This window comes from Bubalus bubalis, chromosome 4 (assembly GCF_019923935.1).
Source record: "Bubalus bubalis isolate 160015118507 breed Murrah chromosome 4, NDDB_SH_1, whole genome shotgun sequence".
NCBI classification, from domain to species: domain Eukaryota; kingdom Metazoa; phylum Chordata; class Mammalia; order Artiodactyla; family Bovidae; genus Bubalus; species Bubalus bubalis.
Window position 1 is genome coordinate 139,430,552 of NC_059160.1, and position 24,961 is coordinate 139,455,512.

Consider the following 24,961-nt stretch of genomic DNA (forward strand, 5'->3'; position numbering starts at 1 on the left):
GTTACTATGTCTTTCTATGTCTCTCTGCAAATAAACCCAGCCTTCCAAGAAGAAATTATGTATAAGATCTGTGCATTGGTGTCTGCCAGCCCAGGGCTCAAATCCTGACTTTATTACATGAGAACGTGGGCAAGTCTTTGAGCCTGTTTTCTCAGATAATTGTAATTGTGCTCAATATCTAGCAGTAATTAATATTATAGTATTTTTCCTAATGTATAATTCCCATATCTATTATTATAACCCAGCTTATTTCTTGTGCTCAGAACTCTGTGTATATCACTTTGATCAGTTCAGTCAGTTCCGTTGCTCAGTCGTGTCCGACTCTTTGTGACCCCATGGACTACAGCATGCCAGGCTTCCTTGTCCATCACCATCACCAGCTTTTCACATATTTAGAAAGTGTTATTTTGTTACCTTCCCTCACCTCCCCAGCTGCCCAGGTTGTTCAAACCATGGAACTATGAGACTGTTTTCCACAATAGGTCCTGATCCTTAATTTTTCCATTCATTTACCTCTAAATTCCTTTATTATTTCAATGAGTAGCCCAAAGGAATATCCAGGAAGATGTGAGGAATATTAAATACAGGGGACATTATTTTCTTGCTCTGAGACTGATAAGTATTTCCATTAGATTTTGCTAACCATACTGTGTTGTTGCATCATTATTATTTTTGTGATGTTCCTGTTACTGAAAGTGGGAGGAACAGGGGAGAACAAGTGAACAGAGCATTCTATAGCCAGAATTTACCTCCTTATTGACAAATGCTCTCTCCCCGGGCCTAGGGGCCCCTCGAAGGAGACCTATCATTTGTTCAATGGTTAAATCAGTCTTCTTTTCATTCCCCATTCAAGAGGAAGTAACAAAGGCTGAAAACACTATTACTCTGACAACATGGAGATTTGCCTGTCTTGCTTGGGTGATGCTCCTCTTTGGAGATTCCTTGTGTGTTTCATAGAAAGATAGAGCCACATACTGACTTTTTTCAGTGAGACAGATGTTGCTGCTAAGTCGCTTCAGTCATGTCTGACTCTGTGCAACCCCATAGATGGCAGCCCACCAGGCTCCCCTGTCCCTGGGATTCTCCAGGCAAGAATACTGGATTGGGTTGCCATTTCCTTCTCCAATGCATGAAAGTGAAAAGTCAAAGTGAAGTCGCTCAGTCGTGTCCGACTCTTAGCAACCTCATGGACTGCAGCCTACCAGGCTCCTCTGTCCATGGGATTTTCCAGGCAAGAGTACTAGAGTGGGGTGCCGAGATAGATGTTAGATATAGACAATTCTGCTGTGATTAAAACAACCTTACTCAAATGGACAAGACAAAAAAATGTTGTGTTTTAATGCACAGGGGTTTAGAGGTAGGTTGTAGTAAACATTTGCTTTTTTTTTTTTTTTTTTTTTGTGGTACATTGTTGTGTTCACTGGATTAGGTGGAAAAATAATGCACCCTGAGGTAGATCATCTGTTAGCTGGCTTAATGAATGAAATTGTGATCCTGGACTCACTTTAACATTCTGAGTCACTAGGCCTCCAATTTAAGGTGGGGTAAAGCATCATGTGTGGATGTGTGTATGCTAAGTCACTTCAGTTGTGTTCAACTCTTTGCAACCCTGTGGACTGTAGCGTACCAGGCTTCTCTGTCCATGGGATTCTCCAGGCAAGAATACTGCAGTGGGTTGCCAAGCCCTCCTCCAGGGGATTTTCCTGACCCAGGGATCGAACCCATGTTTCTTATGTCTCCTGCATTGGCAGGCGTGTTCTTTCCCACTAGCACTACCTGGGAACCCACAAAGCATCATGAAGGATGATAATGCCAAGATTTTGCAGACAATTGAGCTAGAAAAACTGGGTAAAACATTAAATCTAAGTGGATCAGAACAAAAAGGAATTTTCATGTATCTGACTGAGCATAAATAGAGACAAGATGATGTTTTAGTGCCCATCGTTGATATGGATCATGTGTCTTAGGGAATGGGGATGAGAGATTCCTGTTGCGGAGGCAGAACCAATTGACTTTGGTTTTCAAATTGTCTTTGGACTGGTTTCTGGGAAGACTCAAAATTAGGCAAGTTTTAATGTGTACAGGGAAAGCATAAAAATTACCTTCGCAAGAAGGCCCCAGTATTAAGGCATTCCTTATCTTTTTAGATAAATTTCAACTGTGTGAGGTCTCTTAATAGCTAAAATCTTCCCTGGATTGTTGGGCACATGCTGGACAACAGAATGCCTGCTGCTGCTGCTAAGTCGCTTCAGTCGTGTCCGATTCTGTGCGACCCCATAGACGGCAGCCCAACAGGCTCCGCCCTTCCTGGGATTCTCCAGGCAAGAACACTGGAGTGGGTTGTAATTTCCTTCTCCAATGCATGAAAAATGAAAAGCGAAAGTGAAGTCGCTCAGTCGTGTCCGACTCTATGCGACCCCAGAGACAGCAGCCCACCAGGCTCCTCCATCCATGGGATTTTCCAGGCAAGAGTACTGGAGTGGGTTGCCATTGCCTTCTGCAACAGAATGCCTACTGGGCTACAAAGTGCAACTGAAAAGAAAACTTTTTGTCTGTTTGGTCTGATTAGTTTGGTTGTTTTGACCAGTGGCTCCAAATTCAGCTGAAACCAGAAGCTTTTTAAAAATGAGGTTACCTTGGCCTCATCTGGGATCCCTGGCATTTGAGATTCTGAGGCTGGTGATTTAGAATCTGTACATGAAAGCTTCCTGGGTGATTTTGATATAGTGTCTCCATGGAAAGTTTGGGAACCACTGGAGTAGAGCATGTGGCTAATGAAATTTGTTCTGCTGAAAGACTGCTTTACTAATGAGTAGAGAAACAAAAAACAAACCAATATATCAAAACCCAGTAAAATGGTCCCCTGTATGTGAACTAACTAGGTACTACTGAAAGGAAAGGTACAAACAGAGAAAATAGATACATCTTGATCTGTGATTAATATAGACTACTAGAACTTCCCTGGGCTTCTCTATTGGCTCAGATGGTCAAGAATCTGTCTGCCATGCAGGAGACCTGGGTTCGATCCCTAAGTCAGGAAGATCTCTTGGAGAAGGGAATGGCTTACCCACTGCAGTATTCTTGCCTGGAAGGTTCCATGGACAGAGGAGCCTGGAGGACAAAGAAGCCTGGCATGCTGTAGTCCACGGGGTCTCAAAGAGTCAGACACAACAGTGATTGAACAACAATAGGAACTTCCCTGGGGGTCCAGTGGTTAAGACTCTGTGCTCCCAATGCAGGGGACCTGGGTTCAATCCCTGGTTGGGGAACTCGATGCCACATGCCTCAACTAAGACAGCACAGCCAATACATATATATACATATACAATACACACACACACACACACACACACACACACACATATACACACACAAAAGACTACTAAAGAAAAATCACTATTTCTGAGCAGGACATTTTGATTTATTTAAAAATATTTGTTGCCTGTAATTGGCCAGGCAGTTTGATAGTTTCTATAGAATATAGACATAAACTTTGATTTCTCCTCTTGTAGAGTTTATAATTCAACTGCTATCTTGAAAAGGTCTAATGACTCTCTTGGAGGTCCTGAGATTATGGGATCAAGAACTGTTGTCTTCAAAATAGTCAGATTGCCTTATTTGGTTTGGGTGGAAGGAAGAGGGATTAAAAACACACTTGCCAAGAAAGTTTTAGTAGACAGTGTTGATACTCAAAGCCATGACCCCCTTTTTGTCTTCCTCATAATCTATAGCCTGGAGAAGCAGATGTCATTGCCTCCTGCTGATGGAAAGAGTGACAGACTTTATTTTCTTGGGCTCCAAAATCACTGCAGGTGGTGACTACAGCCATGAAATTAAAAGACGCTTGCTCCTTGGAAGAAAAGCTATGACAAATCTAGATAGCATGTAAAAAAGCAGACACATTACTTTGCCAACAAAGTTCCATATAGTCAAAGCTATGGTTTTTCTGGTAGTCAAGTATGGATGTGAAAGTTGGACCATAAGAATTGATCTTAAAGCACATAAAGAGTGTTTTTGAACTGTGGTGTTGGAGAAGACTCTTGAGAGTCCTTTGAACTACAAGGAGATCAAACCAATCAATCCTAAAGGAAATCAGTCCTAAATATTCACTGGAAGGACTGATGTTGAAGTTGAAGCTCCAGTACTTTGGCCACCTGCTGCGTAGAGCTGATTCATTAGAAAAGACCCTGATGCTGGGAAAGTTTGAAGGGAGAAGGAAAAGGGGATGAAAGAGGACAAGATGGCTGGATGGCATCACCATTCAGTGGACATGAATTTGAGCAAACTCTGGGAGATTGTGAAGGACAGGGATGCTTGACGTGCTGCAGTCCATGGGGTCACAAAGCGTCAGACATGACTGAGCAACTGAGCAACACCAACAGCCTGCTGATGGACATGGATGTGTGACCTAGTCCTGGACAATAAGAGGTAAAGAGAAGTGTTTTTTTTTTTTTTTTTAAGGTTTCTGGGAAGGAGGGTTTTCTTCTAGATCAAAAAGAAGTACATGGATTGCTCTACACTGCTTCCTGCTTCCTGCCTCTAAGGTATGTTACTTAGAGTTGGTAGGACTTGGCGTCTCTTGCTGCCATCAGCAGATACCAAGAAAACCTGGAAGTCATCAATCCAGAAACCGGACACTGCTAAACTTCTGAATCAAGGCCAAAAAGATTAAAAATTTCTTAGCTTCTCTGTAAGAAAAATGAATCTTCTATTAAGCCAGTATTTGCTTATTTGATATTTGCAATCAAAAGAATTCCTAACAGACAGTATAATGCAAGTCATGTTTCAACTGTTAACTTTAACTTTTAATGTTTTGGAGAAAAACATCCTTGACTTCCTTTTCCAGCTCAGGGTGTGGACTACGATGGCATTGTGGTGAGATTTGTTGTTTTTGTGTGCTCAATTTCCATTTCTCCTTCTTTCTGATTTCTCCTGAGAAGCTGTTTCTCCCTCACCTCAGACCTGGGGGTTTAGTGGCACTGCCCCTACTTCTGATAACAGGATTGGATATGAGTCTTGGGCTTGGCAAGTCAGAGGTTTGCATCCCAGTGACATTGTGGCTGGTACAGAGATCAGACAAGAAACAATGAGATCAGATTATGATGGCAGTAGTCAAACCCCTTAATTGAGAAATGCGTGAAGCCTGGTCCAAACCCACAAATTAGTAGATGAAAAAATATGTTTGTTTGGCATGGGCAGTTTGAGTGAAATTTCTGATACCAGCAATCAAAAGAGGACTGACTTCTAAAACCATGCCACCAGAGCCACTGCATTTTCATCCTCAGTGGCATCTGTGTTGGAATGTTCTAACAGAAGCTTGGCCATAGGTCAGGGGAGCTATAAAGGGAATTCCAGCTCTGAGTAGGAAGTTAAAGCAAATTACCATTAAGGTCTCTTCCAATCCTCAAATTATATGATACTATAAACATCCCGTGTCTATGGGGAGATTATGGCAATGGGAGGATCATTGTGCCTTAAGGGATGGTGAGCAATCTGCTTTTGCAAAGTACACGCTTGATAAATGCTAGATGAATTGAACAATTGTGGGATTTGGGCATTATAGAAATGATGCCAGACTGTTAGTCTAGAAGCAGAGATTCTGATTTCATTTCAGAACTGTGCCCCATTTTAAACCTTGGCTAGCTGAATTGATTTGAGTGGTCCTCAACCCATTGGTGACTCAATAAAATTATTTGTAAAATGGAAATGTAATTTCTTGGTAGAAAGGAAACTTTGGGAGAAGAAAATGTACTGGTAGGGAAAAAATATTTATTGAGGATCTACTGTGGGTCAAGCATTGAAATAGATACTTCTTAATTATTTTGTTTAATTGTTAAAGTGCAGAAATGTTATCATCCCAGTTTTTTGAATGAAATAATGGAAACCTAGTGGTTTAATTAAGTTTACCAGAAGTTACACAGCTTATGAATGGATGAGCTAGGATTTACAAGTCATTTCTGTGGTCAAAAGACTGGATTTACATTTACCATGCCAATGTAGTTCAAATTCCTTATTTTATGGACATGCTTTAGCCTGAACAATGAATGGCTGACAAATCTGGCACTGGCCCTTATGTTTCCAGGTCTCCATACACTCTACTTACTCTACTAATGGAATTTGCCCTGCCTGTCCCATTGAAATTATTGTTTGAAATCAGACAATGGCTAGGAAAGTTATTTGAAGGGTGTTATGTGCTATGCAATATCATTTAGAACCCTGAGATTGAAAGCTCTCAGGTCTCTTTCTGTCTTTTTCCTCTCTATCATTAGAATTTTGCTTCTCTCTGTGGGCTTTTCATTCCTTTGGAACTGGTTATGTCACTGAGACTGGCACTGTCAGTTCAGTTCAGTTCAGTCACTCAGTCGTGTCCGAATCTTTGTGACCCCATGAATCGCAGCACACCAGGCCACCCTGTCCATCACCACATCTCAGAGTTCACTCAAACTCATATCTGTCGAGTTGGTGATGCCATCCAGCCATCTAATCCTCTGTCGTCCCCTTCTCCTCCTGCCCCCAATCCCTCCCAGCATCAGAGTCTTTTCCAATGAGTCAATTCTTCACATGAGGTGGCCAAAGTATTTGAGTTTCAGCTTTAGCATCAGTCCTTCCAATGAACACCTAGGACTGATTTACTTTAGAATGGACTGGTTGGATCTCCTTGCAGTCCAAGGGACTCTCAAGAGTCTTTTCCAACACCACAGTTCAAAAGCACCAATTCTTTGGTGCTCAGCTTTCTTCACAGTCCAACTCTCACATCCATACATGACCACTGGAAAAAGCATAGCCTTGACTAGATGGCCCGTTGTTGGCAAAATAATGTCTCTGCTTTTGAATATGCTATCTAGGTTGGTCATAACTTTCCTTCCAAGCAGTGTCTTTTAACTTCATGGCTGCAATCACCATCTGCAGTGATTTTGGAGCCCCCAAAATTAAAGTCTGACACTGTTTCCACTGTTTCCGCATCTATTTCCCATGAAGTGATGGGACCGGATGCCATGATCTTAGTTTTCTGAATGTTGAGCTTTAAGCCAACTTTTTCACTCTCCTCTTTCACTTTCATCAAGAGGCTTTTAGTTCCTCTTCACTTTTTGCCATAAGGGTGGTGTCATCTGCATATCTGAGGTTATTGATATTTCTCCCAGCAATCTTGATTCCAGCTTGTGCTTCTTCCAGCCCAGCGTTTATCATGATGTACTCTGCATATAAGTTAGATAAGCAGGGTGACAATATACAGCCTTGACGTACTCCTTTTCCTATTTGGAACCAGTCTGTTGTTCCATTTCCAGTTCTAACTGTTGCTTCCTGACCTGCATATAGGTTTCTCAAGAGGCAGGTCAGGTGGTCTGGTATTTCCATCTCTTTCAGAATTTTCCACAGTTTATTATGATCCACACAGTCAAAGGCTTTGGCATAGTCAATAAAGCAGAAATAGATGTTTTTCTGGAACTCTCTTGCTTTTTCCATGATCCAGCAGATGTTGGCAATTTGATCTCTGGTTCCTCTGCCTTTTCTAAAACCAGCTTGAACATCTGGAAGTCCACAGTTCACGTATTGCTGAAGCCTGGGTTGGAGAATTTTGAGCATTACTTTACTAGTGTGTGAGATGAGTGCAATTGTGTGGTAGTTTGAGCATTCTTTGGCATTGCCTTTCTTTGGGATTGGAATGAAAACTGACCTTTTCCAGTCCTGTGGCCACTGCTGAGTTTTCCAAATTTGCTGGCATATTCAGTGCAGCACTTTCACAGCATCATCTTTCAGGATTTGAAATAGCTCAACTGGAATTTCATCACCTCCATTGCTTTGTTCATACTGATGCTTTCTAAGGCCCACTTGACTTCACATTCCAGGATGTCTGGCTCTAGGTGAGTGATCACACCATCACCATGAAGATCTCTTTTGTACAGTTCTTCTGTGTATTCTTGCCACCTCTTAATATCTTCTGCTTCTGTTAAGTCCATACCATTTCTGTGCTTTATCGAGCGCATCTTTGCATGAAATGTCCCCTTGGTATCTCTAATTTTCTTGAAGAGATCTCTAGTCTTTCCCATTCTGTTGTTTTCTGATACTGTAAAGAGAAGTATTGCACGGGTTATGGAATGTTAGGTCCATGAATCAAGGCAAATTGGAAGTGGTCAAACAGGAGATGGCAAGAGTGAACATCGACATTCTAGGAATCAGTGAACTAAAATGGACTGGAATGGGTGAATTTAACTCAGATGACTATTATATCTACTACTGCAGGCAGGAATCCCTTAGAAGAAATGGAGTAGCCATCATGGTCAACAAAAGAGTCCAAAATGCAGTGCTTGGATGCAATCTCAAAAACGACAGAATGATCTCTGTTCCTTTCCAAGGCAAACCACTCAATATCACAGTAATCCAAGCCTATGCCCCAACCAGTAACACTGAAGAAGCTGAAGTTGAACGCTTCCATGAAGACCTACAAGACCTTTTAGAACTAACACCCAAAAAGGATGTCCTTTTCATTACAGGGGACTGGAATGCAAAAGTAGGAAGTCAAGAAACACCTAGGGTAACAGGCAAATTTGGCCTTGGAATACGGAATGAAGCAGGGCAAAGACTAATAGAGTTTTGCCAAGAGAATGCACTGGTCATAGCAAACACCCTCTTCCAACAAAACAAGAGAAGACTCTACACATGGACATCACCAGATGGTCAACACCAAAATCAGATTGATTATATTCTTTGCAGCCAAAGATGGAGAAGCTCTATACAGTCAGCTAAAACCAGGCCGGGAGCTGACTGTGGCTCAGACCATGAACTCCTTATTGCCAAATTCAGACTGAAATTGAAGAAAGTAGGGAAAACCACTAAACCATTCAGGTATGACCTAAATCTAATCCCTTATGATTATACAGTGGAAGTGAGAAATAGATTTAAGGGGCTAGATCTGATAGACAGAGTGCCTGATGAACTATGGAATGAGGTTCGTGACGTTGCACAGGAGACAGTGATAAAGACCATCCCCATGGAAAAGAAATGCAAAAAAGCAAAATGGCTGTCTGGGGAGGCCTTACAAATAGCTGTGAAAAGAAGAGAAGTGAAAAGTAAAAGAGAAAAGGAAAGAGTAAAGCATCTGAATGCAGAGTTCCAAAGAATAGCAAGGAGAGATAAGAAAGCCTTCTTCAGCAATCAATGCAAAGAAATAGAGGAAAACAACAGAATGGAAAAGACTGGCACTGTATTTGCCAGTAAATCCTGAGCTCATATCTTCTCAACTTTCCATATGGAAGAAGTCGCTTAAATGAATCTAGAGGCTTATTTGTCTCACATGGCAAGAACTATAGCTATAGACAATGCTATAGCTGAACCAGTAACTCTATGAGGCCAAGCAAATCATTTTATGATTCATTCCTAAATTTAAGCTGGTAATAGTTTTTCTGTTACTTGAAGCTGAAATAATGTACCTGATTCAAGCAGATCAACTGAAGGACCACAGTAATTGGTCCAAATCAGGTTAGAAAAAGTCCTCCAGAACTTTTGAAAGTGAGCTGTTAAAAAAAAAAAAATTCCTCTATGTCACATTGCTACACATAACTGCAAGAGAGGTTGAGAAATGAACATTTAGCTTTCCAGCCTCTAGGGTAGAAGATGTTGTAGATGTCACCAATGTCTCCTGTTATCCAGTTCTCCTCTATCTCCAGGATCACTTCCCTACCTGTGAAGTTGAGTGTGGTCGTGTAGGTAGTTTTCCCCATGGCATATACAACAGGTGTAATTTTCAGGTCAAAGCGTTCAGGAGCTATCAAGTGAGTCTTCATGCTTCCTTCTGTATCACAGCAAGCACAAAGACGCTTGTTGCTATGAGGTCGCCAGAAGACTGAAGCAGCCCTGCCTCATCAAGCCATTGCTTGAGCCCTTGAGAGCTGCTTGGCTGTGTAGCACAATTGCATAGGTGGGAAATAAAGCCTTCTATTTAAATCATGGAAATTTGAGGTTATTTGTAATCAAAGCATAACCTAACTGCCTTAATACAGAAAGCAAGGGAAAGGAAAAAAGTTTTGGAAATAGGTAATATGTGAGTTATCTTACAATGACTGCAAAGGTAGACCCTTAATTAATTAAACCACATGTTAGAGTGAAGCAGTGGGGTGAAGGAATGCGTAGCAGAGATAGAACTACAGCAACATTGCTGTGAGCCTAGCTACCATATACCTGAATATACTACAAGTGTCAAATGGACTCTTCTGTACAGTCATTCAGAAAACATGAAACACCATTCCAGGCACCTTCTAGGTACTGAGGTCATCTTGGTCAGTAAGGTAAACATGGTCCTTATGCTCATAGATTTTTCTCTCAGAAAACCCAGCTATTTACTAATGTGTTATGTGTGTCAAAATGAAAGTATTGCTGGATAATGGGGGCTTGAGGATCCAGAAATGCTTTCTGGAGGATATGATATTGAAATCTAAATCCAGTGAAAGAGAATCTAATAGTAGCTGGTCTCATAAGTAGGAATGGGAGAATTCTGTAGGCTGATAAAACAGTAAAAGCTCAGCCACACGCTGAGAAACTTTGTCATATTCAGGAACCGATGGGAGATCAGTATAGGATACAGAAAACTCAGGAAAAAGGCCTGTTTCAGCATTTGATTCCTTTGGATAATTTCCTCACCTTTTCCCTCATTTAGTGGTCTTCCTACTCCCACCTGGTGTTTGTTTCCCCATCTCCCTGGTACATCTGTAAGAACCTATGAGTGCACACATTTCCTTGCCTGGCTTCCCAGAATGTATTAAGCCCTAGGCTGCCTGCCTGTTGCTTCACTGTAACTCCTCCATCTCCCTCTCTCTCCCCCCACTTCCGTGTTTAGCTAGCATAGTATTCTGCCCAGTCTTTGAATAGACCCCATTTGGTGAATCCATCTAAAAATTCATGTTCCTTTTAGAGAAATTCCAACCCAAAGAAATTTTACTCAGGGGGCCCTCTATAGCCTGCTGGGAATAGCACTTATTCCTTATGCTGGCCAATGCCTGTGGGCTGCCCTTCTGTGTCTCCTTGGCTAGATCCCTTAATCCTTCCAACTTCACTTGGTTGAAATCCAATAGTCCTGGATGGCTGTATTCTTTGAACCCTTTTCTCAGAGTGCCAAATTCAATAACCTCATCTGGTAGAGCCAAACCGCCTCTGAGCATGTTTGGGTTTCTTTCATTTCATAGCACATATTGCTTCTGTTTGTTTGATTTCTTGTGGAGAATTTAATACCAACTGTAATCTGAATTTTGCAAAGAAAATTGACTGAATTCAAATTACTTGTGTGTAACAAATACCATCACCCTGCTAAATTGCTATTTACACCAGTAAATATAAACTCAGATGCCTTTGGTTAGGCTGAGTGCAGTAATTTTAGAACTTCACCTAATGCATAAAGTAGAGAACTTAAATTGAAAACTGAAACTGTGAGGTGAGTGAGAAACTTTAATAAGCAACTGCTCAGACTCCTCTATTTTTCTAAGTAAGAAAATGGTCAATAAGATATTACTTGAATCTTCTACGTAACATTTCATGAATTGATACTCAGCCAGTTGATCAACACATAATGAACTTCTTTGAAGAGAATCTGGGGCACCCAATTGATCATAGATAGTCTCACCAAGGGGTAGAGAGAATCTGATACCAGTTAAGAAAAAATAAGAAGCCAGAGTCCAGATGTTATACTCTCAGAATAAGAGTATTAATTGGATCACATCATGTAAAGAGGTCCCAGTCAATATCTGTGTCTTTTGGTGCATGATCTTCAGATGTAAGACCTCTTTAAAGCCAGGCAGTGGCTCAACTATTTGATAACAGTAATATTATCAGAACAAATAAAGGAGAATTGCTCTTCTACTTGCAACACTTATGACACCAAATGTGTGGGTTTTCCACACCAAGAAAATTTCCAAGGTTCTTCAGACACCAACTGAGTGTCCTGCAATTTTATTCAATTCTGACCCTAACCATGTGTAGTTAGTGTCACCAACCACAAGTAGTGGGTCCCCAGGTTACCTACACTTTTGTCTGACTTGGCTACAGATTGGGGGTTTCCACATCTCCCTCCTCAGCTTCAGTAATTTGCTATAATGACTCACAGAATTCAGGGAAACACTTATGTTAACCAGTTTATTATAACAGATGTGACAAAGGGTACAGATGAATAGCCAGGTGAAGGGTGCCTAGGGTAAGTCCACCTGGTCTGTGCAGTTGGAATGCACTGCCCTCCCAGCATGTGCGTGTGTTCACCAACCTGGAAGCTCGCTGAACCCCATAGTTTAGAATTTTTCATGGAGAATTCCTCATGGAGGCATGGTTGATTATTAACTCAGTCTCCAGGCAATCTTTCCTCCCTAGAGGATGGGATGGGGTGGGGCTTAAGTTCCTAGTTTTTCATTATGGCTTAGTTTTTCTGGTGACCAGCCCCCATCTTGAAGATATCCAGGAATCCACCAAGAGTTTTCTCATCAGAATAAAAAGTGCTCCTTTTACCCAGGAAATTCCAAGTTATCTAGGAGCTTTGTGTCAGGAACCAGGGGCAGAGACCGAATAGATATATATTATTATGACACGCCAACTGAGAGCCACTCAGTCGTGTCTGACTCTTTGCAACCCCATGGACTGTAGCCTGCCAGGCTCCTTTGTCCATGGGATTTCCCAGGCAAGAATACTGGAGTGGGTAGCCATTCCCTTCTCCAGGGGATCTTCCTGACCCTGGGGTTGAACCCAGGTCTCGTGCATTGCAGGCAGATTCTTTACTCTCTGAACCACCAGGGAAGCCCACACAAGGACATTCTGCATTCTTTATTTGGTCTAACTACCTAAAGAAGTTTTTATGTATTCAAGATTCCCACTTTTTCCCTTTATCTTCTTATTCTGCCACTGCGGTTTTCAAACTTATTTTTAACTCCCAGGCTGTTGCTGCCGCCGCCAAGTCACTTCAGTCGTGTCCGACTCTGTGCAACCCCATAGACAGCAGCCCACGAGGCTCCCCCGTCCCTGGGATTCTCCAGGCAAGAACACTGGAGTGGGTTGCCATTTCCTTCTCCAATGCATGAAAGTGAAAAGTGAAAATGAAGTCGCTCAGTTGTGTCCGACTCTTCGCGACCCCATGGACTGCAGCCCATCAGGCTCCTCGGTCCATGGGATTTTCCAGGCAAGAGTACTGGAGTGGGGTGCCATCGCCTTCTCCGAACTCCCAGGCTACCTCTATTTTTTTTAACGATGCACCCTCTGTTCCAGTGAAGGTCTGGCAGCCCCACTTATCCAAACCCCTTACCTTTCTGTTCTTGCAGTGACTCCTAAAGGGCTTTGTGAAATCTCTAATGTCTTGGGAAGCACAGTTGAAAAACTATACTGTAAATACAAATGATTCAAGTATCTGTTGCCTAGGGAGAGCTTCCTTTCTTATAGTTCGAATATATTACTTGTATATTTGCTCCCACCTCCTAACAGAGTGTTGAAAATGTATTTGGAATGCCCTGGACAAAATCTGGTGACCTTGAAACCTTTCTTGGATCCCAGTATTATAACTTGCTCTTCACAGGCTGGTCAAGTGCTCCTGAGGTGTGTTTATCAGAAAGAGTCAAAGGCTCAGTAGCAGCTAAAACCTGACATATTGAAAACCAAAGGAAACTTAGGTAGGAAATGTCAAGGTATTGATTGAATCTTGAAATATGTGTATGTCTTACGTCTACATTTTAAAAATAAAGTGAAGGAAATGAAAACAAAAATTTCTAAGAAAACTAAAAATCTTCCCCACCTCTGCCATATCAATCAGAATAATTTTCACCTAAGTGTTTAAGAATTCAAAATACTAGCAGTTTTCTGAGTGTGCAAGATATAAACTGGATTCTTTAAAAAAAAAAAATCATAACCTGATTCTTGTGCACTGAAAAAATCTGAATGAAAACTCTTCATTGTATAACAGTGGTACAAATCCTGTCCCATACTATATTAAAAGTGTGGAGAAGTGATACAAGACCATAGGTTTTATTTCACTCTTTTTTTAAAAAAAAAAAAAACTTTCAAAAAATAAGCAATTTATACATCTATGCTTGAAAAATAGCCTCCAATTAAAATAAATAAATTTAAATTAAAAAAGTAAGCAATTGAGAGGATAATAGGCAGGAAGCTTTTCTTTTGAAACCTAAGATAAGCCTGGGTATTTATTATCTTAGGTACTAGAACCTTGACATTGTGGTAACAAAGGTCATTTGACTTTATAACTTCATTAACTTAACACCTAATGAAGTGGATTAGTATGTTTAGCAGCTGTTGTGTTTTGTTAAGTACTAAATACAAAAACATCAAAATCCTACTTAGCTTTATAAGTCATGGCATAGCTGTTCTTTATCCCAGGCTGCAAACCTGTGATTATCTCCTAACCCTCCCATTTCAGAAAATATTCGAGTATGGTAACTTCTTATTTTTATTAAGTTTTCCTTTTTCATGCTAGAGAGATTTTAAGCAGTCTCAGAAGGCTAATCAACTCTTTTTGCATGAATGAACTTAATCTTCTTACATTTTAAGCTTATTCCATTCGAGGAAAACCTATGTTTCCTATCTACCTGTATGAAAGCTGCAACCTTGCTGCAATGAAAAGTTTTTCTCAAGATGACAGTATTTAGTGAATTAATGAATTCTCTTGAGGCAGTAGAAACAAATTGATATTTTGGTTCATTCATTTTTTCCATTCATTCTACAGTATTTATTGAATACCTGTTTATAGAACTCCTGATTGCAGCTAAGTACAATATAGCATTAAAACAAAGATATTTTATACCAACATATAATTTACCAAAAAAATCCTTTCTTTGCAGATTGTCTTAAGATTGGTTTAGGAGAGTGCTTAAGTGCAAGATTAGATCAAATGATTTGAGTATTATGATTAATTTCTAATTATTTTATGTATTGTCTTATTGTTTTGAATGTTTTCCCACTGATTAAGAATCGGTTTATGAAAGGGTGGGAAGATTTGGGAGAATGGCATTGAAACTTGTAAAATATCATGTATGAAACGAGTAGCCAGTCCAGGTTCGATGCACGATACTGGATGCTTGGGGCTAGTGCACTGGGACAACCCAGAGGGATGGTATGGGGAGGGAGGAGGGAGGAGGGTTCAGGATGGGGAACACATGTATACCTGTGGCGGATTCATTTTGATAATTGGCAAAACTAATACAATTATGTAAAGTTTAAAAATAAAATAAAATTAAAAAAAAAAGAAAAGAAAAAAAAAAAAAAGAATCGGTTTATGTACCTCGCTCCTAATGGTGGAATATGAAATAATCTGGTTATAGAACCAAGATTTGGCTGGCTTGCACTTGTATGGTTATGTGGATTGTTCATAGTTGGATCTGTTTTGATTGGTGTGTTCTCCTGCCATAGTGAACATTGCATATTTTGAGTATCATCCCTGACTGTATCATTTTTCCCTGTATCAGGAAAGGTATAGAGTCAAAGGCTCTTGGGCCACTGTTAATAAAAGGCAGTCATGTTTTTATTTCAGGAAATTTACTCCTAATGGCAATGTATTAATAGAAGATTTAGGGCAGCCATGATGTGTTGATTTTCAGAGAAAACGTAAAATCTCACACTGAAAACAATAAATTGGAAAATTTCTCAGAGTACTTTTTTCTTAGGCAGACCAGGTTGGTTTATTTTGCTTTATCATTAAAAACCTCTCTCTTTATTCTCAACCTCCCTTCTACTCCTTTTTTGCCAGCTTTCTTCATTTCTTTCCAGTGAGAAGGACCCTGAACTTAAAAAAGAGAAAGCTTGTTTCTCTGGGCCTCTTTTTTCCATTATAGAATGGGTATGAATGTTTCAGATAGGAATTTCTAGACCATAGATTCACATTTGCATAGATGATCATTTCATTTTTCTATTAAAAAATTACTTGCCCTTTCAAGGTCCAATACCACTTGGTTGAGAAAATGTAATCCTGCCACTTGAGTACTTTAGTATTGCATCTGTCATTGCTTATACATATAAATAATGAATTTAGAGTTTTAGGTCTCCTCTTCTTCCCAGGATTGATGGTGGGGTAGATGTGTTTATGTGCACTTTGGCATTCTGTCGAGTAGAGGGGAGAGTGCAGCTGTTGGCTTTGGTGAGGAGGTAGCTCATTCTACGTGCCCTTGGTTGCTGGTATTCAGACAACTCTCAGTTAGATTTCCATAGCTTTGGTCTGCCTCAGCTCTAATTCTTAGTTCACACTGGCATTCTGGGCCCTCTTTCTTCTCATCTTGACCGTGAGGTCTGTTTGGATTCACTCACTCTCTTGACATCTTCTGTGGTCACAAAGCTTTTGCCAAGGTACTGTTCATGGTTAGAACTTAAGCTTTAGCTTTTTCCTCCAATGTTTTATTATGGAAAATTTCTAACAAGCAAAAATAATATAAAGGATTTTACACTGAGAGCTCATGTCCTTATCCTAAGATTATATAACTGACATTTTACTATACTTGTTTTGTCAAATATTTATCCATTTCTCTATCCCTCCATGGTATGCAGAATATTGGTCAGCTCAAAGATGTCATGGTCTAGTCATCAAAACCTGTGAGTATGTTAGCAAAAGAGATTTTACAGATATGATTTTGTTAAGGAACTTGAGATGGGAAATTATCTTTTATTACCCAGTTGAGTTCATTGTCATCTCAAGAATTCTTTTAAGAGTAGAGAAGCCAAAGAGACAGTGAAAGCAGAGTCAGAAGTTTGAAGATGAAGGGGGCATGAGTCAAGGGATGTGGGCAGCATTTAGAAGCTGGAGAAGGCAAGAGAAAGGATTCTCTCCCAGAGCCTCTGTGCCCAGAAGGAGCACAGCCCTGCCTACAACGTGAATTTTACCCCAGTGAAATTCATTTCAGACTTCTGATCACCAGTAAGATAATAAATTTGTGTTGTTTTAAACCATTGCATTTCTTATAGCAGCAATAAGAAACCAGTGCACCATCCATCCATCTATCTTTTTAAACCTTTTATATATTTGAAATATGTACTTCTGCTCCTAATACTTGAGCATGCTTATCATCAATAAGAGTTCATATTTCCTGATGATTCTTTTTTCTTTTCAGGTAAAAATAACACACAATGAATTGAATAAATGTTCATTTTTTTTCATGAATTCCAAGAAATGCTTAATTTGTGCAATCTCAACCCCAATGAAAATAGTATAACCATCATTCCAGCAAGTTTCATTCATTCCTTCCCAGTAAACCCTCCCTCCTCACCCAAGTAACCATTGTTTTGACTGTTTCTTCTAAAACTTCACATAAATGGAGCTAAATTATGAACTCCTTTGTTTAAGATTTCCTTCTCGTAGCATGTTTTTGAGTTTGTCATATTCTTGCATCTGCAGTAATGTGTTACTTTTTTTTTTTTTTTACTGCTTAGTAGTATTCCATCACATGAATGATCACATTTATTTGTCCATTCTTCAGAAAGTAGACACCTAGGCTGCTTCCACATTTTGATTATATGACTGTAATTGATATGAACGTTTTTGTACAGGTGTTTTTGTGGACGTATGTTCTCATTTTCTTGGGTAAATAACCAGGAGGGAAATTGATGGGCCAGTTTAATTTAGTTTTATAAGAACCTTCTATACCTTTTTCATTGTGGTTGTACAATGTTTAAACCCAGTTGCTAAAGAGCCCAAATTCTTGTCATTCAAAAACTTTGTGATCCTTATATACTTAATACACGAAAAGAATGATCTGGTCCTATACAAAATAATGATGAGAGTGAGGTCCTAGTGGGGAATCAGTCCTAGGTTAATATCAAGGTTCCTTCCTGCTGCAAATATCTGTTTTCTTAGGGCTTCCCTGGTGGTCCAGTGGTTAGCACTCCATACTTCCACAGCAGAGGGCATGGATTTGATCCCTGATCAGCGAACTAAGATCTTCACGCTGTGTGGCACAGCTCCCCCAACCCCCTCCCCCCACCACACACACACACACACACACACACACACAATCTATTCTCCTTAGCTTACAGGCTCACTGTGAGGAGCAAATGAGATGGTTGAAATGTGAGCTGTTATTATTTCAATCTTACTAGAACAAAGACTAAGATTTTTCTTTTTGGAAACTTTCTCAAGCATATGTTATAACTTTTTAATCTTGGTTTAGGGATCATTTTGGTTACTCTAAATGGAGAAAGAATGGAAAATAATCAGTGCAAATGAGCACTAGATAGTTAAAACTGTTGATATTTTTAAAGATGCATTTGGAAAAGCCTGTCAGAGCAGCTTAACTGAAGGACAGAATATTTACTCATGTGTTCTACAGAAAACGAATGTATTGTTTAGATGGGGGGAGGGTTCCTATATAATATTTATTAAAATTCTCCAAGACCTCCGGTTTGGAAGGGTTGTGCTAGTTTTAGAATTCAACCATTTAACTGACACCCCATTCAAATGGGAAACTAGGTTTGTAATTTCATCAGCACTAGACACATGATTTGTTCTTTTTTGTTTTTTATTCTCTTTGTATCTAGATTTGTCATGACCCTTCTGTAGTACAGAAACTCAGCTCCAGGCAAAGTTTTACTGCACAAAGTGTTCACAAACCAATTCTATCTCCTGGCAAAGTGAAGAAAAATCTGATTTTTAAAGGAAAAAAAAAATCTCCCTCAAGGGAGAATAATGCATTAGGAAGAATAGAAAGATGTTATTTTCCCTCTGCTTTTCTGACCTCCTCCTTTTTTTTCTGTTTTTGGTCGCAGCTTCTCTTTGAAGAAAGAGAAAGCTTCTCTTTGAACAGGGGTTTTTCCTTAAACAACAAATACTCCTGTATCCTTAGGTCCAGGCTTCTACCTTCTCTGTTTAAAGAAATATATTTCTCATGTTGCAGCAGTAGGGAAGCTAGTATTGTAGTCTTTTCCAAATACAAAACCCCTGTATACCAGGAGAATTTTTGCCATGATTTCAAATCCTTGGATCCCACTGCTCAGCCATGAGGCATAAGTTCTTATTTCTTAGGTGGCAATTTGAAACTTTTCCGGTAACTTTATGAGTGTACTTGAGAACTCCATGTACCGTGGGCCTGTGCTACAGCTTAGCTTGTGAAATACATTTCCTATTTTTAGAGTCTTCTGTCACATTTTGAAAATCTCTTCTCAGCTAAAAAATTCTGACTTGGTGATCAATAGCAATTTCTTAACCTTTCAGTCTTGACTTATTCCTGTGTTGTGCATACTTAATTGGTGTCTGTATGCATATGCGTGTGTGTGTGTGGTTAAGGGTGGGGAGTAACACCTGGGAAGTTATATGCATTTCTCTCTCAATTATTTTTAGGTTATTGAGGATGATTGAGTGAACCATTTAAAAATTTCAAGAGGTGGAGATCTATTAAAAAATAAGTGACCTTGTACTTAAACCAATAATTAAAAATTCATCAAATGATTTCAAAATTGAGACTGAATATGTGTTAAATATTCTCCTTACATTTTGAGAGCATTCTGCCAGAAAGTGCATTGCATAGGAGTCTAGGAGTTTTTTTTTCCCCCTAGAATGGAATGTCTAATTGAAGCCACGTTAGAAATATCTAAATGTCAAACTTCTGAGAATTCATATTATGGTTGTTAATTTAGAATCACAAGAAAAAGTTGGATAACGGTCTACAGATGCATGTTTGTTAATTGATACACAAAATACTATGATTGAATTTTTGAACTTAGAAATGGTTACATTCAAGTAAGTTGTTCTATCATGCTTTGTATTTATATGGAATATGAAGGTGAAAGTGTTAGTCACTCAGTTGTGTCTGACTTTTTGCGGCCCCATGGGCTGTAGCCTGCCAGGCTTCTCTGTCTGTGGAATTCTCCAGACAAGCATACTGGAGTGTGTAGCCATTCTCTTCTCCAGGGGATTCTCCCAACCCAGGAATCGAACCCAGGTTTCCCTCATTGTAGGCGGATTCTTTACTGTCTGAGCCAAAAGGGAAGCCCCTGTAGAATATGAGAAATAATATTTTTTCTGACATTGTTCCAATTTCAGCTACTCTGTTTAGTTGTTCCAATAGGTATATTTATTAGATTATGACATAGACAACATTGTGGTCAATTGGAAATTAGGAAAAAAAGAAGAAAATAGGGGGAATAAATTTGTTTTCAGAGCTTTGAACTGCAAATAAAAACTGATGGATCAGAGCGGAGAGTGGCAGTTCCCTTCCAGGGAAGCAGTGGCTTCTGGATAGAGGGACACTAGATTACTTTTTGATTGACAGTATTAATGTGTAGTGAGAAACTGTTTATGAGCTTGTGTTTGCCTCTAATACAAGGCACTGTTTTCCTGTAAGTCTATTTGCCTTCTAGCTTGCGCTCCCATTTCTCACAACTGGTAGAAATTTAATTACAGTGTGTTCAGGTATCTATGTCCCTCTCTTTAGCCAGGGAGAACAGGCCCCCTGATGACTTGTTGGGGGCCAGACCAGCATCTAATATCTTGTGGATTAATAACTCTTGCTTCCCTATTACCTCCAGACAAGGCAACTTATCTAGTGTCTGGGACAGGAAGTCCTGCTCTTACAGCATTATATTCTTCCCAATCTATCATCTTGGCAGGATTCTTCCTTCTCCCCACAGAGACTAAACTACTGAAACTCCAAAACCAGGAAAACTCCTTTCCTTTGTCTTTCTGCTCCATCATCCCATCCCCAGAGGCAATGAGTATGGAATACCTTAAGTTCCTGAATGAGAGAAGTTTTAAGGGATACCAGAGAATGTTGCGGGAAAATTTACATACTAATACTTCAAAATGCGATTTTGCCTTTTGTATAAAGGATGAGTCAGTGGGTTGGTAGGAGGATGTTGTGGAAATGGCAGGGAGGTGTCTGCATTGACTGTGGAGGGACTGCAGAGGACAAAGACAGTGCTCTGAAGGACTCCCACAGGACACATCTCCTGATCTCTGAGCAGTTATATCTTTATTATAGAGACAGAGGCAACATCCTCTCTGAACCTGCTGCTATTGACCACTTAAACCACAGAACTGACTCTCCCTGTTATGCCCTTATCATTACAAGTGTTAATGAAAGCTTCAGACAACGTCGCTTCCCACATGTCTTGATTTCAAGGAGACAATGTAAATGTTTGCCTCACCAATGCATAGGATCCTAATTTCAAATGAATACATTGACTTTCTACTTTATATATATTACCAGTTCCCTGGACATTCCTGATTTCACATTCTTGATTTCCTGCCAATCCGTGACCTTCTAGGGTAAGACGTGATTTGAGAGAAAGCCAGGTGCCTCTACCTAGATTCCTAGGGTGCACCAGGTGGAAAAAACACTAGACTAGATACTGAATCGATTTCTTGTGCAAGTAAAGGTCAGTTCAGGGATTTTGAAATAGTCCATGTTTTGTGTGTGTGTCACGTGAATTTCCTTAGACCGACCTCCACTGACCTTTGCTTCCTCTTGTTCACTCAGGATTTTAGTCCTCCTGTTCTCCTTCCTCCAAGACTTTAGGAAATTTGTAGCTATCCCCAGTAAATTTATTATCCACTTACAACATGGCATAAACCAGAGCTGCTTCTCCTGCCAGGTACATTCAGTAAATATCATGCTCAGTCGCTTAGTCATGTCTGACTCTTTGTGACCCCATGAACTGTAGCCCACCAGTCTGTTCATGGGATTTCCCATGCAAGAGTACTGGAGTTGATTGCCATTTCCTCCTCTAGAGGATCTTTCCTGCTCACGGACTGAACCCATGTCTCCTGCGTCTCTTGCATTGACAGGCAAATTCTTTACCACTGAGCCACCTGGGAAGCCCCCATTCACTAAATATACTTACTGGCTCTTAATTTATACAGAACATATTGCCATTATTAATGCTACTGGTTGTGTAGTAATTATATTCCAAGCCATATGTTAATCACTTATGCACATCAAGTTACTCACTTATCACAAAAACTATGCTGTGGATTAAATTGTGTCCTCTGCAAAAAGTATGTTGATGTACTAAGTACCTCAGAATGTGACCTCATTTGGAAATAGGGTTTTTACAGAAGCAAACAATTTAAAATGAGGTCATTAGAAGGGGCTCTCATCCAGAATGACTGATGTCCTTATATCGAGGGGAAATTTGGCCGCAGAACAGACATGCACAGAGGGAAGATGATGTGGACACACACAGTGTCTATACTGCGTGAAGACAAAGGCAGATGTTGGAGTGACACGTTTACAAGCCAAAGATGGTCAGCGCACCACCAGGAACTGGGAGCAAGGCATAGAACAGGTCCTCCCTCGCAGCTCCGCAAAGGAACCGACACTGTCAATACCTTGGTTTGGACTTCTAGCATCCAGAATTGTGAGACAATACATTTCTGTTGTGTAAGCCATCCAGTTTTTGGTACTTGTGATGGCAGCTCTCGGAAAGTAATACACTCTGGGAGGGAGGTTCTGTTAATTGTTCTCATTTTGCAGATGAAGAAAGCAAGGCGCAGAGGAATAAGGGTTAACCACCTGGGCAAGTGATTCAAAGTCATGCACTGTGACTCTAATATTGGTGTTTTTACCCATTTTATCAATTGCCTCTTGTCTCTCTTGTCTCTTTTTCTAGTTAAGGACTTTTCCTTTCTTGGAGCTTTTTATATCCTATTTTTTTCCTGGTAGCCTTTGTTTATTTTTTTAAATTTATTTATTTTTAATTGAAGGATAATTGCTTTACTATATTGGTTTGATTTCTGCCATACATCAATGTGAATTAGCCATATGTGTTCATATGTCCCCCTTGCTCTTGAACCTCCTTCCCACCTCCCATCCTTTCCCACCCCACAGCCTTTCGATTGACTTCTCCAGGCAGCACTGCACATACTCTTCTTCCTCTGGAGTCTCCCACGGGGCACTGTGGCTTTGACTTGCCCAGAGCTGCCCTGTGGTCTGAGGTGCAGCAGAAGAAAACCCCCATATGCTGGTGATTTGCTAAAGTAGCACTGTCTGAGCCCTGGGTTTGGTACTGTTTTTATGGAAGCACCTCTTCAAGATTTTAATTCTATCTCTTGCTCCCAAGAATCTCAATGTGAATCAGTGGGGAAAGGGTATATTGCTAAGTCACTTCAGTCGTGTCCAACTCTGTGTGACCCCATAGATGGCAGCCCACCAGGCTTCCCTGTCCCTGGGATTCTCCAGGCAAGAACACTGGAGTGGGTTGCCATTTCCTTCTCCAGTGCACGAAAGTGAAAAGTGAAAGTGAAGTCGCTCAGTCGTCTCCGACCCTCAGCGACCCCATGGACTGCAGCCTTCCAGGCTCCTCCATCCATGGGATTTTCCAGGCAAGAGTACTGGAGTGGGAGAGGGTATAGGACAAGGATAAATGTGAATGCTGGCTCACATTAAACTTGTCATTTCTCTTCACCATGTTCAATGAACTGGGTCATGTACATGTATGTTGTATGTGCACATGTGTACATGGAGAAAAACACAATCAGATTGTTGGATGAAAGACACGTGTGAGAGAGAAAGAGACAAGAAAGGCTAGTTATACATTATAAGGACACTTTGTTGGCATGTTATATCAAAATTATGGATGTGTATCCATGGACATATATATAAAGATAGTCACTAAAATGTTAATAGTGATTATTGCAGGGTCATAGAGTTTCAGGTTAACTTTTTCCTTCTACATTTCTGTGGGATAAAGGGTGGTCGTGGTTGTTCAGTCTCTAAGTCATATCTGACTCTGTGACCCCGTGGACTGCAGTATGCCAGGCTCCTCTGTCCTCCACTATCTCCTGGAGTTTGTTCAAATCCATGTCTATTGAGTCGTGATGCTATACTGTTTTCTTATCGTAACGGCAGCTTCTGTGAAAAGCACAGAAGTGATAAAGACAGTATTGTGTCTTTTGTATTGGATTCATCAATTGTCCCGACCACAAGATTTCTGAATCTCCTTCACTTTCTTCCTGTAAAGTATATGTTTCTTTTTCTTTAAAATCATCTTGAGGATTAGACATGTACTCCCCAGGATAAGTGCTTAGAAGAGATTTGAGGAGGTGATATTCAGTGAATCATCAGATGGCAAAAATGGGAATGTTCTTAAAAAGTCACATGACACAACTCTCTCCTGTCTCTTTCATTTGGACAGGGTGAGTGACTCTGTGACATGGAGTAAGATGCCCTCCCTCCTCACCCATTCACTTGCGCTTGGCCATATGGATCATAATGATCAAGGCAATCTGTTCAGGAACCTCTGCCCATATCACTGGGCAACATACACCAGTCTTGCAGCAAATGAGTACTAGCGTGTTGTCATCAAAATAATAAGCTCATGGTCCAAAGGGAATAAAGTTGGTGCTCTTTATAAACAGTTATGGTACTGTTTTTCAGACTGAAACCTCCAGTATCTAAAAACCATCATGTTGTAAATATTCCTCTTAATTGGTATATAGAGTTAAGAGCATCCCTCACACCTATCTGGTTTCCAAGGTCAGTGAATTTTGTAGAATTCTTTGCCAAGTAGCTACTGTGATATGAATAAATTTATGAGAAAATGAACTCAGCCAGCTAGTTATTGAACAAGATTTTTTTTAATGGAATGTACTGACAGGAGAGAAGAAAAGGCAAACATAAAGGGTGAATAATAACCTAATGAAAAGAACTATTTTTTTCCCTTCAGTTCTGGGGAAACAGTAATCTATTTTTTAAAGACAAACTTCCTAAAATCAAAAGAGAGTAAAGATGGAACTTCAGCTCCATTCAGATACAGGAAAGAAGTAAAGCATTTCCAAGGAAAAAAGAATTATCTGCATAAATGTACCAAAGCAGCAGTGAATACTTAAATTGTTTAAAAATTTTTTTCAAATACAGGAGAATATGAACAAATGAGAATATGAGGAGAATATGAACAAAATGTATAAGACAGGTTTAACTAAATTTTTCTTAAGTTATATTAAGTACCTCCTCCAAAATACCCAGTTGAAACAAAAATAAGTTTTCTAAAGATGCTGAATTTTTAAGGAAAG

The 24,961-nt window shown here is 40.0% G+C and overlaps 1 long non-coding RNA gene across 2 annotated transcripts in view; it reads left to right on the forward strand.

The window, feature by feature from the left end:
• The window catches only part of LOC123333431, a 115,038-nt gene that overhangs the window by 74,726 nt on the left and 15,351 nt on the right, over positions 1 to 24,961 (forward strand). Inside the window, exon 3 of one of the 2 annotated variants that reach the window (XR_006550806.1) lies at positions 3,732 to 4,131. The exons of the other annotated variant lie outside the window; for it this stretch is intronic. This is a non-coding gene — a long non-coding RNA (uncharacterized LOC123333431). Of the gene's footprint in view, positions 1 to 3,731; positions 4,132 to 24,961 lie in introns of those variants that run through there. 2 annotated transcript variants of the gene reach the window in all.